This window comes from Aedes aegypti, chromosome 2, assembly GCF_002204515.2.
Source record: "Aedes aegypti strain LVP_AGWG chromosome 2, AaegL5.0 Primary Assembly, whole genome shotgun sequence".
NCBI lineage: Eukaryota > Metazoa > Arthropoda > Insecta > Diptera > Culicidae > Aedes > Aedes aegypti.
Genome location: NC_035108.1, coordinates 181,610,895 through 181,627,825, shown reverse-complemented (window position 1 = coordinate 181,627,825; position 16,931 = coordinate 181,610,895). Strand labels below are relative to the sequence as shown.

General features: G+C 42.6%; 1 long non-coding RNA gene across 1 annotated transcript; it reads right to left on the bottom strand.

Annotated features, from left to right (window-relative positions):
* Positions 1-847: 847 nt before the first annotated feature.
* LOC110675447 lies at positions 848-1,465 on the bottom strand. The gene is made up of 2 exons (XR_002499502.1): positions 1,193-1,465; positions 848-1,132 (listed from the first exon to the last, which is right to left on the bottom strand). It is a non-coding gene; the product is annotated as an uncharacterized LOC110675447 (long non-coding RNA).
* Between the last annotated feature and the right edge of the window lie 15,466 nt (positions 1,466-16,931).

Genomic DNA, 16,931 nt, shown 5'->3' with positions numbered 1-16,931 from the left:
TTGATCAAAAATAATGCATCATTGATTTAAATCATTTCAAAGCTTATGTGGTTAGCTCTAGACCTAGGAAAGCATAGAAAACAAATGGCAGTGTACAATAACGGTTTTCAGCTGAAGATGTCTGGGATCGAGCCTCCTGTCGATTTCCTTGACGTTTCTGAGCGTTGAATCTCCCATAGATTATCACCCTTATCCTTGTTTACGGCGTATCCAGCTTTCAATCGAATCTTATTCGTTCGAATACTTGTCCCATATGATTTTGCTGACGTAGACGGGAATGCGAAATGATTTTTGATCAGAAGTGAATTCGAGTGATGCTCTTAGAACACTAAGCTGATAAGCAGACTCTGTTCTAGTGAGGACGTAATACCAAGCAGAACAGAAGAAGAAGAAGAAGTTGGTATACCTATCATGAGTCAAAACTACAATATTTTTAATAACATAAATCGTTAAAAGATTAGCAATATCTATGAGAAAATAGTTTGGTTGAAAATGTATAATTTATACGTTAAAAACATGACTGGTCTATCTTGACCATCCGGGCATAACAGAACTTGCTTATTGGGTGAAACGGACTTTGAAAGGGGAACTTTTGATACGTTTGTTCAATTTGGGGTGAGAATAGAAGCGCGTATAATACCGCGCTATATCGAACAGCCGGACGCTTCGGAAGCCGGACACTGGCCTTTTTCCCGGTGTTTTTGGTTGTAATTTGTTTCGACTAGAATTCATAATTCAAACGTCTTCTGTATACTCCATGCATAAAAATGTCGAAAAAAGAATTTTTGGGTGATTTAAAGCCGGTGTCCTGGATTCGAAACATCCGGACACTTCGAATCAAAACAACTTTTTCCATGGTAGATCTTTTTCAGACAAACAAGAGATTTTTTATTACCATAAAGAATAGGATAAAATATTGTTTGACTTTTGAATAACAGTGTGCCGGAGATCACAGTTCGTTGGATAGAGCCTTGTTCTGAACGTGGCAAGGATGTTTGGGCTCCGTGGAATGATCCATGTCTCCAACAGCGCTATGGAGGTAGTGTTCTTGTTCGAGCATAACGCCAATATCTTGAGCAACATATTTAATCATGTCATTTTCTCCAGAGAAGATAGCTGATACTGATTGTGGCTGTAATAAAAAGATTACATTATCGGCTGTTTATGACACATGAACAAATTCAACTGATACTCAGCAACAGCGTAAAGCAACAACACTAGATCACGATGAAAAAAAAAAACAGTATAGGTTGCTAGGCCTACCAATAACGTTTGTTATCCATCTGCAGCATAGTCATCCTTGTAGAATGAGCTACAAATGATTCAAATAAATGATGCAGAATTTTCACCGAAATGATAGGATCAAATCAAAGCCTTGTTGGATTGAAAAATAAGGATCGTGCATTCTCTTTCTCCTTGTTTTATGAATCAAAGCAACGCAAAGCAAAGGCAATTTTGAAGACTGATTTGAACCAGAAATGCGCGCGAAACAAATCTTGCTCTGGTGATTTTAAATCTCAGCAGCTCTTGAAAAGGGATTTTTTGAAGACTGGTATGAACAAGTCCCACAATATTACTCGACTTATTTTCAATAGATAACCAAAATTTCTGAAGCCACCTTTCAATATGTCTTCAAGAATTTCATCAAACTAAAATTTCATAAAGAATGTCGAAAAGTTTTTTGGAAAATTTTAAAAAACTTGGCCATGCCGAATTTTTTTGAAAGTCAAGCCTAATTTAACGACAAAAATTTTCGCTATGTACTGTCTGAGAAATTCCTTTAGTAATTTTGTATATTTTTTCAATTTTTTTTCGGACATCACCTTGAGCAGGGTATCCCCCAAAAACATGAGAAATTATAATGCAGTGAATGCTGAAACAGCATTTATTTGGATTATTCAGAAAACAAAACGAATTTTGGGAATCCAATTTCCCGGATATTGCCTTTTTTGTACCACGATATTTTTTGCAACGGAAATGTCGAAAAATTGCGCTTATTGCAAACAACAAGAAGCTATTTCTAACAAATAACCTATCAATCGACAGCCGGACGGTTAAGATTTCGGTTGTCGCGCGATTCACCGAAGTCAGAACCGCCACGCTGATGTTGTATAAGACAAGCGAGGTTTCATCACTATAGATGTTCAACATAAAATAACGTTACTATAGAAGAGATTTTTGTCAATAACAAGAGTCATGTACATTGAATCAGAAGATTTCGCTTCATGTTAAGGTGGAAATGAATCAAAGCCAAACTTCAAATTTTCAAGGGCACGAATCTGGAGAACCAAACACCCGTTTGAGCTGAAAACTTAATCGATTGGTCACTACCAGCTAGTGACCAATCGATTATGTTTTCAGCTTAAACGGATGTTTGGTTCTCCAGATTCGTGCTCTTGAAAATTTGAGGTTTGGCTTCAATTCATCTTCACCTTAAATAGTTTTTGTGAAAATTTTTATTTTTATTACCATCAAAATTTTCTGGGGGGGCCTGGATGATTCTGGAGGGGGCCAGGCCCCCCTTGCCCCCCCCCCCTGTTCCTACGCCAATGCCGACCTCCACTGATGATGTGCCTCCCTATTTCACGACTAACGTTATTATCAGTCGACCACCTTGAACGTGTCCCCTAAGACTATCGTAATACTGTTACTTAGGCGAGTCCTGTCGCGTTTGGCTCCACCTACTAGTATGTCACGGACGCATTCACCAACACTCCGACTTTTGCAGCCTCGCGTTTCAGGTGGATGTACAGGTCTGACACCTTTTCAAATGTTCGGCCGACAATGTCCATATCATCCGCTGGGCTGGTAAATGGCATCCTTAGCCTTCCGGCTGGTTGGTATCCATCGCCCGCAGTACTGATGAAGGTATTTCCTCCGTTGTCCCGTCCTTCATTGCCTGTGCTCTCAGCGCCATTCAGGTGTTCGTCAAAGTGCTGCCTCCTTCTTCTGATCACCTCACGCTCGCCCGTCAAGAAATTCTCATAATTATCCCTGCACATCTCGGCTCGAAGCACGAAGCCGTTGCGGGATGTGTTGGGAACTTACGTGTTTCTTGAGACCAGCAGGGCTGCTCCAACTCCTCGCACTCCGTCTCCTTCAGGCGGAGTTTTATATCCCGAAAGAGGCGGTGTGCTGTTGCCGTATCCATCTATAACGTTCCACGTTGCTGCATTCTTCTCCACCAGAATCTGCCTACATTCCTCGTCGAACCAATCGTTTCGTCGACTCCGTCCCACGTACCCGACGTTGCTCTCAGCTGCATTGTTGATGGCTGCTTTTACTGTTCTCCAGAAATCCTTAATAGGGGCTTTATTTAGCTTACCCTCTTCCGGCAATGCAGCCTCGAGATGCTGCGCGTATGCAGGTACGACATCCGATTGCTTAAGTCGCTTTAGGTCATACCAGGGCGGGCGTCGGTACAGTACTTTGTTAACGACGGAGTTTTGGACGCAGTTTTAGCATCGTCATATAGGAGTCAGAGTCAATGTTAGCGCCACGATAGGTCGGAGAAAAGCCGTCCATTAATCAGAACGTGGTCGATTTGTGATTATGTCTGTTGTAGTGATCTACAGGTGTTGGAAGTAGGTGAACTGCTCCTTCTGGCCAATCTAAGCGTTTAGATCTCCTATGATGGTTTTGACGTCGCGGTTTGGGCAGCGGTCGTACTCGCGTTCGAGCTGCGCGTAAAAAGCGTCTTTATCATCATCAGTACATCCGGAGTGAGGGCTGTGCACGTTTATTATGCTGAAGTTGAAGAACCGGCCTTTAATCCTCTACTTGTACATTTTTTCGTTGATCGGCCAACACCCGATCACGCATCTCTGCATATCACCCATCACTATAAAAAACTGTTTCCAGCTGTTGTGTGTTGCCGCAGCTCTGGTAGATGGTATAGTTACCTATGAACGTAAGATATAATACAATGTTCGTTCGGGACTCAAAATATGAATCGTGTCTTCGACAGATTATTAGACTTATTCAGAAAAAATAAAACGAAAACAAAACACGTCTGGAATCGAACAAACGATCTCTGATTTGTCAACTCCACGTGCCTACCAACAGAGCTATTATAGTATTTTGATTATACTGGATTGTCCCGGTTCGTATTCTCTTGTTGATTATTCGTTGCTTGATTTTTTTACGGGGCTTGGGGGGGCCTGACACCAACCCCCTAGATTTCCGGAGGACCATTCCCCCTGAATGTTCGGAGGGCCATAGTGCGCAGTTTAGCTTAGCGTCATTCTCTGGCACTCGGACGATGATCAGCCGCCGCTGACATGGGGAACAGACGCTGTTGTGAGCCGCTCCTAACATGGAGTACAGACACTCCTGGTTTGCAGAAGCCCCCTTCCCTGGCACTATGCGACCAAAGTTTTTTTGGCACGCCATGCCCTGCCATTTACCACCTATCCAATACATAATTTACATGAGTAAAACTGATATTAATTATGTTCATTTACATCGATATAATCTGGAAAGTTGTGATTTCATGATGTTATCTTTGGTGAAAAAAAAACAACACTTGATGACTTTTGAAGCATGTGAACATTTTTTGATAAACAAAGTAGGGAATACTTTGCTTTTAATCAAAAAATGTTCTCATGCTTTAAAAGGCATCAAGTCTTGTTAGAATCAAATTTTAAACGCTTGTAAGCAGCATCTTAGACAACTTATTCAGTTACAATAAAGAGTGTATGGCCCAGATAGCCGTAGCGGTAAACGCGCAGCTATTCAGCATTACCATGCTGAGGGTCGTGGGTTCGAATCCCGCTGGTCGAGGATCTTTTCGTAAAGGAAATTTTCTCGATTCCCAGGGCATAGAGTATCTTCGTACCTGCCACACGATATACACATGCAAAAATGGTCAATCGGCAAAGAAAGCTCTCAGTTAATGACTGTGGAAGTGCTCATATGAACACTAATCTGAGAAGCAGGCTCTGTCCCAGTTGGGACGTAATGCCAGAAAGAAGAACAAAGAGTGTATGGAATCAAATTGCAACACACGAAAAATTCGCACGTTCAACCAATCATCTTCAAATTTTTAGTAGGGAGTAAAATAAAACAGGTTATAAATATTTTTCCATGTTTGTTTTATTCAATTTCAATTCCATATCCAAATGCACGATTTTTTCTCCTTACATTTCCCAAGAAGTCAAACCCCTAGAACCCTATTCCCCAAAATGGGACATTAGGAAACCATTCCCCAGAATAGGAAATACCACTGGAGCAAAAGAACGAAAAAAAATATTTATTTTTGAGTTCATTTGTCATTCAAAATGCATCTACCGAGAATTCTTGATTGTCGGATATCTCAGTTTTAATCAGCGAACGTTTCCATTTATTTTGCCCGATGTTTCGGCCATTTGTTGTAGCATTTTTCATGGAAAAAATAGTCAATCGTTTTTGTCCGAAAGAACCCATTTTTCCCTTGAAAAAGGCCACAACAAAAGGCCGAAAAATCGGGCAAAATAAATTGAAACATTCGCAGATTAAGACTGAGATAGCCGACAACCAAGAATTTATTTTTCAACTTCCAGTCGCAACCCCCAATGTAGACACGAGTTGATTCTAATTCCTTTTAGAAGCCAAGAATCACGGGCAGTGGCCTTAATTCGCCGAAAATATTATTTCGTCAGAATCATTATTATCGATCTCAAGCAAATAAAACCTTAATGGAGTCCGTTTGGAAGGCGAATGTTTGCTTCCTTTGTCTCACTGTTCAGTGTAAATTGATGCAATATTTTGGATACTGCTTTGCAACTCTTCTTCAGCTCTGCGTTGGATAGTTCGTTTCAGGTCATCATTTTTGTTCAATAACACTATTCACTCGTTTCACACAATATTCAGCCTGCAAATATCTCATGTAGTCTGTTGAAGTAGATTGTTGTTCTTCTTGAAATGCTTTGAGATCAACATTGAATTGAATTTCTAATCCCTACGCATTTAAATAACATGTATAATTTATTATAGAAGCCTTCTAAAGGGTGTCCACTATGAAATAGCCACACACAAAATTGATTAGCAAAATTCGAGATTTCATCCGATTGCCATCAAGTTTTCAGGGATTGAAAAATAATTATTAAACTTCATTTTACCATTTTACTCGTATTTTATTTACAGTCCATACGCAAATGCCCGCACCTTGGCCTTAACCCCGGCCATGAGATTCTGCACAACCTGTGAATCAACAGTTTTTTGCATGTAAACCAATACTTTCTTCACTTACTCGACTGTCTTCACTACCATAGGTCGTTTAAGAAGGTGCTGCTTCATAATCGCCCAGTACTTCTCGATGGGGCGGAGCTCCGGAGTGTTGAGAGGGTTGAACATTTTCGGCACGAAATTGACCTTATTGTCCGCATACCACTTCAGCACGTTCTTGGAGTAGTGGCATGAGGCCAAATCCAGCCAGAAGATTGCTGGGACGTTGTGGGTCTTCAGGAGAGGAAGCAGCCGCTTCTGGAGGCACTCTTTCATGTACACCTGTCCGTTCATCGTGTCCTGGGTCACGAAAGGTGCACTCCGCTTCCCGCACGTGCAGATGGCTTGCCAAACCAGGAATTTCTTCACAAATTGGGACAGTTTCTGAGTGCGGACATGCTCCGGAACGCTGAACTTATCCTTGGCCGTGAAAAACAGGTTGCCAGGGATCTGTTTGAAGTCGGCCTTCACATATGTTTCGTCGTCCATGATGCAGCATTCAACTTTCGTCAGCATGTTGAGGTACAACTTCCTGGTACGGGTTTTGGCGGACTTGTTCTGCTTCTCGTCGCGGTTAGGGGCCTTTTGTACCTTGAACGTTTGAAGCCCAGTCTTAGTTTTGGCCTTCTGGACAAAACTTCAGCTTAGGTGCAGGTTCTTAGCCACATCCCGAACGGAGGCGTTCGGGTTTCGGTTGAAGGCCCCAACTACGCGGTTGTGATCTTTGGTGTTGTACGGAATACTTTTTCCTTCACTTCTGGGCTTCCGATCGGTGGTCAATCGTTCCTCGAACCGCTTAATCACTCGCGACACCGTGGAATTCGCGATTCCCAACGTTTCAGCGATGGAACAATGCGAGAGATCCTTGTTCTCGTGATGAATGCGCAAGATTTTATCACGCACGAGCTGTTCTTTCGACTCCATTTCCGCGAGTTTTGATCACAGGACTTGCAGGATGTAAAAAATGCACTATGAACTAAAGTCACCCAATTTTTCATCAAATTCTACCCAACGGTTAAAAAGTTAGAGCAATTTCATAGTGTGGCAATTTCATCGTGGACACCCTTTACGACATTTGTGAAACCAGGCAAATCATATAAGGGGCCGTCCAAAAACTACTGTGATCTATGGAGGAAGGGTTTGGCCAAAAACTACGGCCCATGCAAATTTTGAAACGTTTGTATGGACAGAACACCACGAAGGGTCCAAACTAAATGACTACGTGGTTCATGGGCGGACCCGACCAAAGTCTTAAGAAGAAAACGATGTTTGAAAGCTTTTTTTACAATTTATAACTGTTTAACAGAAGCAGCTCTAACTTATGTAATACTATAGTTTATGATCAAACTTGGCAAAAGCTGTTGATAATATTAAACATTCATTGTTTTCATGGTTATTCTTCCTTCTTTTTAATAAATGGCTGTTCTTTCTAATTGTGTTTGTAAAGGGTGATTTGTACTAGTGTGACTAAGGTGTGGCACAGTCAGAATTCTAACATATACAATTAGGCATATCTCAAAAACAAATTAACGAAATATAATCCAGTTTCAACTCAAATGTTGCATTACATGTGCAATTCAGAGGAAAAATTGAAAAAAAAAATATGAATACCGATTTTGAAGACATTTTCGGACTTTTCCCGGAATACGGTCCATAAGGCGGCGCACTGTATTCTCATCCATCATTTTGGCAAACTTTTTCCACTCAATTTTCAATTCGTTGATATTTTGACAATACTACCATTCGCTTTCATTTTAGCCCAAAATCATTAAAATTTCCATTACTCATCAGAACACACAAAATCTGCCCACATTTTTCGGCTTGGATCCCTTTTAGGTTGCCTGTTGACATTGTATGACCGAAGTCCTTGATTCCCGGAGCTGCATCTGTTGCACGGTACTATGTGCAGCACCGAAATTTTTAATCAAATCGCGGAATGAGTTGTTGAGATATGGCTTAATTTTCCTAAGAGATTCAATCCGCTGCTGACGGTCGTCAGTACCCGCCCCATGATTGCTTTGTGGCTTGTAATCCGCCGAAATAGTTTCTTCATTCTTTTTCAGTGTTTATGCAAATTCATGATCCGGAATAAGAATGTCACACTGTATAACATTGGTAGCAGCTTCACCACCAGTTGTCGGCATAACCGAGATAATGTTGAGAAAAAGAGTTATGTATGAGTGCTTATCTGAAAATCATCCAAAAGACTGCTATATTTGTTCATCTAATAATGTATGTCATGAAAAAGCCTATAAATCCGCCACAGAAGAGAGTTTTGGACAATAGTCCTTGTGACTCGTAGTACAAGTAACTTCTCCAAGAACGTGCGCGCAGATAGATCCATTTCCATGTTAGAATAAACCGTTGTTAGTCCAAGTTATATTCCAGTTCACGTGTCATTACTGTTATCCTTCCAAGTCAGAAATACAATCCATTCGCTAAAGAACAAATCGAGTGTGAAACTACAGTTATATTCGTCATTACTATGAAGAAGAAGCAACCAGAATCCTTTGTCACAGTGTGTTCCGTAATCGTTCCCTAAAACAAGTCCCGACCGATAGAGTAAAGTGGGGCAAAAGTTCGAGTGGGGTAAGAGTTTCTTTTTAAGATTTCTAGCTCAATTCAAAACAAATCTTATAAAAGTCATGGTGGTTCGAATGCTATTCAAGTAAGAGACTTTCACTCCAAATATCCTCAAAATCGATTGAGATTTGGAAAAGTTATGGCTATTTGTTGTTTTTCGAAGTGAATACTGTAATTTTTGGTCAAACTTCCGTTGCATGGAACCAATTGAAGATAAAATCTTTTTCAATATTTTATGTAGGCCTATCATAAGGTTGCTTTGAGGTGCATTAGTTTTAGCATAAATGCTTGAAAACAATTTTTGGCCCATAGTGGGGCAAAAGTTCGAATGAGCGGGGCAAAAGTTCGACCCATGTATAAAATCACGGAAAAATTTGCAAATTGCCTAAAATCCACATATTATCTTCAAATTTAGTTAAATTTGTCTGATCATGTGAAAATTGTCACCAAAATTTTACATTTCCATTTAGTTTTGCGAAAAACTGGTATTTTTGAGTATATCACAATTAACTCGGTTTTGGGCAATTTTTTGATGAAAATTTAGTGTGTATTTTTCGTTAAACTTAAGTTTACGGCTGGTGCAAGGTATGCCTGTCATAAAAGGATCAATATTGTGTGTTTTAGCCAGCGAACTTTTGCCCCACACTAGATTCGAACTCTTGCCCCACCGGTGGGGCAAAAGTTCGAATAAGACAATCAATTTTGAAACTGTTATAACTAAAAATGAGTAAATATTTTGACACAAGTTTGTTCAACAAAATTACAGCCAATATGATGAAGGTTCACTGTGTGGTATTTGTTTTGTTTTAACTGCTATTGTTTTCCTGGAAACTTTGATTATACCACTAAGGTCGAACTTTTGCCCCACCTTACTCTAGTGATCGTTCCATGAACGCTAGTATGTGCGCTATCATATTTTGGTCCTTCGAACCGGATCCGATGGTTTCGGGCCGGTTAGGATCATTGTCGGTGTTTTGTGACCATGGTTGATCGTTTTCGCGCTAAAATCCTTGCGTCGGTACAACTACGACTGTGTTCAGTGTTCGTGCATCGCTCTCAATGGAACCATTTGTGCCATTGTGTGTGATGCGGCGAAATTCCAATTAAGTACACGTTCAAAGCAAATATCCAAAATCCCTGAAAAAACAAGTGAATGCTTGGAAAAGTCCAACGACGAAGATTTTCCATCGAGTTCGAGAAGATTCTGTTTTACGTGCCTTTACCATATGTGTAGAAAAAGTTGTTTTTTGAATTCCGAGTGTTAACGCCACACTCAGTTTCGTTGAATTGAAGATGTTTCATCCCAAACATTAAATTAAATGAAAGTAATCATTTTGATCGAAACGGGTGAAATGCGAATCAAGACCACCAGCCGCAAGAAAATCCATGCACCTTAAACGGGCGAAAATCGAATTGTTCCGATCTAAGACAAAACGTGACAGGTCACAGTACAAAAATGAAACCAATTGCCTGTCAAAAAAGACCATTTCTCATTGGTCGTTTTGGCAAAGGCCTACTTTCACATCGTCGAGTTGGATTTCAACAGGGCACTTTGTTGCTAGCCCGGCCGTGTTGCTAGATCATAAATTAAAGTTTCATAAAAAGTTTGAAAATTTTTCATGAAGTCTTTTTGTTTCGAATCCATTTATATTCCATGTTAACTTTTCCGCATGTGCTCCTACAATACTAAAATCAATTAAATATTCTTAATTGAGAGCAATATAATGGAAATTGTGTCAATTTTCTCTACAAGTATTGCCGGTTTCTAATATAAACCTGAATTTTTAAAAATAAAGCTTCCTCTATAGCACTATATGAATGAAGCGTGCAAGAAACAACCAAATTATGGGCATTGATATTTGAATTTGTTCACAAGATTTGCTTAAAATGAATACTGGTAGCACTGGCTTTTGTATCGTCAAGGATATCGGCCGAAAAACAACTGGGCAGTCTTAGTTGAGCTGTCACGTCCTGTCCTAGGTTCCGATCACCTCTCGGTCTCGCGTGTGAACTGTCAGTAGAGAAAAACTCAACTACCGAACACGATCAAAGTTGGCGTCTGTCGCAGTTGAAATTCGTTTTGTTCATCGAAAAACTTCTTGTGTTGAGCACAATGACCAAGCCCCAGTTTGGATTCTCGACTGGTTCCATCCGTAACGATGAATTAAGTGTGGTTTCGTATTTGGACGCAATCGTCGAGTGCATCTGTGGGAAGGCTAGACCACGGAGACCCACCAGGTACACAGTGGTACCGACAAAACCACCGGGGGAATTTCGGTACGCGAACGGAAAGAACACGGAACACACAGAGTTACGTTTGCTCGTCGCGGCGGTCGGTTTATTACAAAACAATTCAACATAAACAACAGTCAACATACAATTCACAGGGCCGGCGCAAGGTAGTGATGATAATCATCGCACTCGCATATTAGGCTGGCCCAAATTCCAACACTCCTCCTCGATCTGTTCATCACTACTTGGAATCACTAAGTCCAAAAAAGTCCTCATTGGGCAACTCAGCCATCTCAGGTTCTCAACCTACGAGTCTTACTCCTCCTGCACACAACGCCCTCCTGCTTCGTCAAGTTTGACAACCACAAAGTCACAAAGTTCACAAAGAGTTTACAGTCGATACACGATGTCACACTTAGCATCGGTTTGCCTCGTCAAAACAGTCATAAAATTCTTCTTGTTGGTGGCACTCCTCCACAATGGGATGCCCAGCTGCATTTTTCCGGCGGTTGCCGCTCTTCCTCACTTCTGCAGTCTTCAGAGCAAACAGCTCTCCACATAGTTCCGCTACAGCTTGCACTTCTCCGCTACGACTTATAATCTGGCACCTGGACTTCACGAAGTTCACTTTTAGTCCCTTTTGTGCCAGCTTCCGGACTGAAAGCAATCCACAGTCCAGCTCCGGAACATACAGCACGTCTTTCACTGAGATTTCATTCATTTTTCCTTCTTCGTCGACGCACTTCAGGAAGCCTTCTCCAACTCCTGCGGATCTCAGCACCGAGCCATCCGCCAAGTTCACTTCGACCTTCACACTTTCGTCGATCTTATCGAAGAACTTCCTGTCGCTGGTCATGTGGCTCGAACAGCCACTGTCCACGTACCAGCTGTTCCGCTTCCGCTGTCCGCCAACACCAAAACAGATTCCGGGATTTTTCTTCACCGCTTTCTTCACTTCCGGCACTTTTTCTTCCCTTTCACGTAGCTCTGGGCAATCCCTCCGGAAGTGGCCAGGTTTCCGGCAGTAATAACAAACTCTCTGTTGTTTTCTTCTTCTGCCTTCGTTAAACGCTTTCAGCGCATGGTCACTGCGCTCACCGGATACCTCTCGCTTCTCCATCCGTCGGTGGTACTCGTCCATCAGCCGCTGCTTCACAAATTCCAGAGTCTGGTCGTCATCTGGCCGGCTTTCCAAAGCCGTCACCAACCCGTTGTACGATTCCGGCAGGCTCCTGTACACCATCGCCACTTGCAGCGAACTCTCGAGCTTCTGCCCCGCACACGACAGCCGATCGAACAATTCCTCGATCGCGAACAGGTGCTTCTCCATGTCCGCACCTTCTTCGTAGTTAAAACTACACAGCTTCTTCAGAAGCGACACTCGCGACGTCACCGTAGCCTTTTCGTGGTACTTCTTCAAACGTTCCCACACATCGACCGCAGATTTTGCGTCCTTCACTAAGGCTAACTGATTGTCCTCGAGATTCAGAATGATCAAGGCCTTTGCCTTCTGATCTTCTTTCGACCACGCCGCAGTCACTGGCATCGGTTTTTCTTCCGAAACCGTATGCCACAGATCGACACTGATCAGTAGCATTTCCATTTTCACCTTCCACGTTTGATAATTTCGATTATCCAAACGGGAAATATAATTTTTCTCAGCCATTTCTGAAATTTTCGTTTTTCCGTTGGCGCACACTGTACTCACGAAAGTATTTATGTACAGCCAACAACACTTCAACCGAACGTACACACTCGACGGCAGTACACACAGACTCCGTCACTACTGTTCGATTATCACTACAGCAATTTCTGGCTCAGTGTACGGCTACGGCAACGAATTCGCGGCACAAAATGGCAATCTTCTTTCTTCGGCTGCGGGACAAAATGGTGCAAACAGCCAAACCGGCACCTTCCACCTCGTACTGGGCTTCCAACCAGACGGGAAACAACGGCACCAAACACCACTTTTACAGTCCCGGTCGCAGCTGTTTTTCTCCACACAGCAGCAGCTCGACCACAAGCCAAAACGAGCGCAATTAAACGATTGGCTCCCACCGACCGGCACCACACAGGAGAATCGTTCGCGAAACAATTTCACACCGCGACTGTTCCGAGTCAAACTTTTTCACCGGTTCTTCCACTCACTGGGCCCATAACCTGTGGGAAGGCTAGACCACGGAGACCCACCAGGTACACAGTGGTACCGACAAAACCACCGGGGGAATTTCGGTACGCGAACGGAAAGAACACGGAACACACAGAGTTACGTTTGCTCGTCGCGGCGGTCGGTTTATTACAAAACAATTCAACATAAACAACAGTCAACATACAATTCACAGGGCCGGCGCAAGGTAGTGATGATAATCATCGCACTCGCATATTAGGCTGGCCCAAATTCCAACAGCATCGACGTCCGACGGCAGCTCGCAGAAGAGGAAAACGAATTCCGACGTGCCGCACTCCCGCTACTTTTGCAATGGAGGAATCGCATTTCGAGAGTTTTGAAGATGAACGCCACGCAGCAGTTCGAATCCACCAGACAGATCGACGAAACGATGCAAGCCGTTCTATGCAAGCTGCGGGGCAAACCTCTTCGCCAACAACAACCCGCTGAGAGACTCCATGAGGCACAATCCGATCCAGAGGAAGAAGACACGGAAGCAGCTGGAGATGATGACACCAAGGAAGTGGGCTCAGAAAAACAAACTGACGGAGCGAGGAAGATGGTAAATCGTGGGAGTGGATCATCATCCCCTCTTGCCCAAGTTGCCTGCCATTATTGCGAAGAAAGACAATGCCTCATCAATTGTGAGTGGTTCCGCAAATTACTCTCCAGTCAGCGTCTCAAGATTGTGAAAGAGAAACCTTTGTGTCTCAACTGCTTCGACGCTACGCACCCGGCTGAGGAATGCCCCCGTAAAGCCCGCTGTGATCGTTGTCCGATGAAGCATCACACCAAACTCCATACCGGGTTGAAACGCGTTAAGGAGACCCGTAAGTATATGATTCCGTGTGTAACAAGAACCCTTCCATTCGGGTGTTTCGTTAATTTTGAGTGACACGAAAATTTCATTTAAGTTTTGAAGCACAGAAGCGTGCAGTTTTTTGTTTTATTATTGACTACAGTGTTGAACTTCGAACTAGTTGACAAAATAAACACTTTTTTGCGTATTATTACAGCTCCCATTCTATTTCGACATTAACTGAAGACTAATCTCCCTTGGGTTGAATTTTGGTGAGCCCCCTATATCAAATTGTCATTGTCGGAAGTCCGGAAGTATGAAGTCCATGGAGGCCAAGCTGATCTCCAGTCCAGTACAGCAATTTCTACCTAAGTTGAGGCTTTAATCATAAAGTCAGTTCAATCCAGATAGAACTCTGGATCTCAACCAATTTGCGCCGTCTATTGCCGGTCACGAGAGGATGCAAGATAAGTTTGTTAAGCACAGCCGCGCTTCTGCTATCTTCGTTTTGTCGACCACACAGGGTTGACATTCCACGCCAACGGTTAAAGGTCCGTTGGTGCCTCATGAGCAGCTTGCCAGCAGTCCAGCGAACGAGTCGCTGGGGCATGAGGAAGGCACGATACATTTCCATTGGTTCACTCGACGAGAGTGGACACAACGCATTGCAACAAGGAGCAATTGCGTTGTCCTGTCAGCTTGCTAACGTAGCAAGCTCCTCATTTCTATGCGCTCGTAGGAATGGGGTTGGGATCTGCCCGGCTAGGGAGATCATCGCTTCACAACGGTGGAGTTCAATCGGTTCAACTAGTGCCTCAATGGAGGTAAACAACAGCTAGTTGGACATCCAGAGGAGCGCAACCAGAGTATCGTGCCAGTGTCAAGACTACAGTGTCGTTATCGTCGAAGATTAGCCAGTCATCAGTGATCCATTCACGTTCCAGTCAAACTGCAAAAGTTTTCAGAAATCGTCCAGATCGTCAATCAGCAGACTATAAGTAGCGGAAAGTTTGTCATTCAGTCCACATTAGTATCCAGATCAGCAAGAAGGAGAACAGTATACACGTTCGTCAACGAGAGAGCATCAAGGCCACGTGAAGGGAAGTGTACGGAGGCCAACCGGCCTCCGTTTCCAGGCAAGTCGTTTTGTAGCATTGTTTTTCGGTTTGAAAAGCACCCTCTCATATTATTCCCAGGAAATGTTCACCAGATCGTATAAGCAGAAGAAGTTCATCAATGTTCGCCTAACCTAGGGAACAAACGTCATGACGGCATGCGATACGTTTCGCATAGCCGCCTCAATCAATACACGAGATGTGGATGAGGATCTAGCGAAATTCATCCAGACACTGAAACAGTTACCTTCTAAAGTCGAAGATTGCCAACCAGCAACCGATCAGGGCCATACATTGTAGTACAATCGTGGAGTTAGAATACAACCGTAGAATCCAGAAGAGGGATCAATTCAGTTACCAATCAACTTACCGAATGTTATCAACCAGCTAGCTACGATAGAAATCCAGTTCATCCTATAACGATCATCGAGAGGAGACCAGCAGTTCTCAACCATTAACCACGGTCATCAGTACAATTCATTGAATTCGAGGCATGGCGGTTCCAGTCGAAACGCTTCGTCAGATAAGTATCAGTGTTCCAGTTCACATTTGGCATTTTAAGTAGAATTCTGAAGACGTTTGATACTTGCAGATTCATCGGATCGAGGACGTTGACAAGACTGGACCAGACAGCCATCATGGACAGGAATCATCAACCACGCTCGTTCCACCGAAGAAGGGATCTTTTGAAGTCCATCTTTAGTTGAAAGCCAGTAGCAGATCTTCAATTCTGTAAGCAACAGTGAAAGAGAACGATCGATCCACCAGTCATTCAACCGATAGCATCCAGTACCACCACCAAGGAAGACTAGGTGAAACGGATGTGAATCGAGGACGTTGATGAAGCTGGAACTGTCAACTTGCCAGGAACCGAGTCAACTTGAGAGCAATCAATAAAATTTCCATGCCGGACTGCAAGCAGTACTCAACCCCTACCTCAACCATGGAAAAGCGATTGATGATGAAACTACTTGGTTTGTTCAACACCGAGTCTGTTCATGAAAGGAATCCAGCATAGAACCCAGATGTCAGCACATCTCCCGATCACGATAGCACTTGTACCAGCTGGAGCAGTACGACAAATGAATGAAGTACAGTTGACGCATGGTCAGATCCGTTCCCTGCTTGAAGAATATTGAAACGTTTGACATATGATCACCTGGTTTGCATCCAGCAGTACAATATGATCCAGAAAGGTATAGGATTAGATCGTGAGTATTGAATTCTGTAAACATTCCGTATCAGTAAGCACACTATTCGAGTTAGATTTATACAAGTTCCTAGTTAGGCAAGTTCGTTCGCTAGACATCATAGCCAAGAAATTCAAGTTTTGTTGAAAACCTTCAGCTACAAGACTTACGCCTTTCAAGGGGGCCGGTATGTTTATGTAAATTCATGATCCGGAATAAGAATTTCATACTGTATAACATTGGTAGCAGCTTCACCACCAGTTGTCGGCATAACCGAGATAATGTTAAGAAAAAGAGTTACCGTCGATGGGGGTGACAATGGGTCTAGGGGGTGAGATTGGGTCAAAACGGAAAAATATATTTTGTGAAATATTTCAGCTAATAACGCTGATATTACTAAAATAAATAATACATATGTTAGGGAACATATTATAACACATAATTTATAACAATAAACATTTTTAGAAATAGTAGTTTTTGTGTACTACATCAATAAACTTGCATGTTGAAACTAGATAAAATTTACAACATTAAATTTCTCCTGTACAAAGTATCACGCATGTACTCTAGCCTCTATCGTTGTATTAGTAGAATGTTGAAAGTCTTTTCATTATACATCACTGGTATTTTCCGGAATCTGT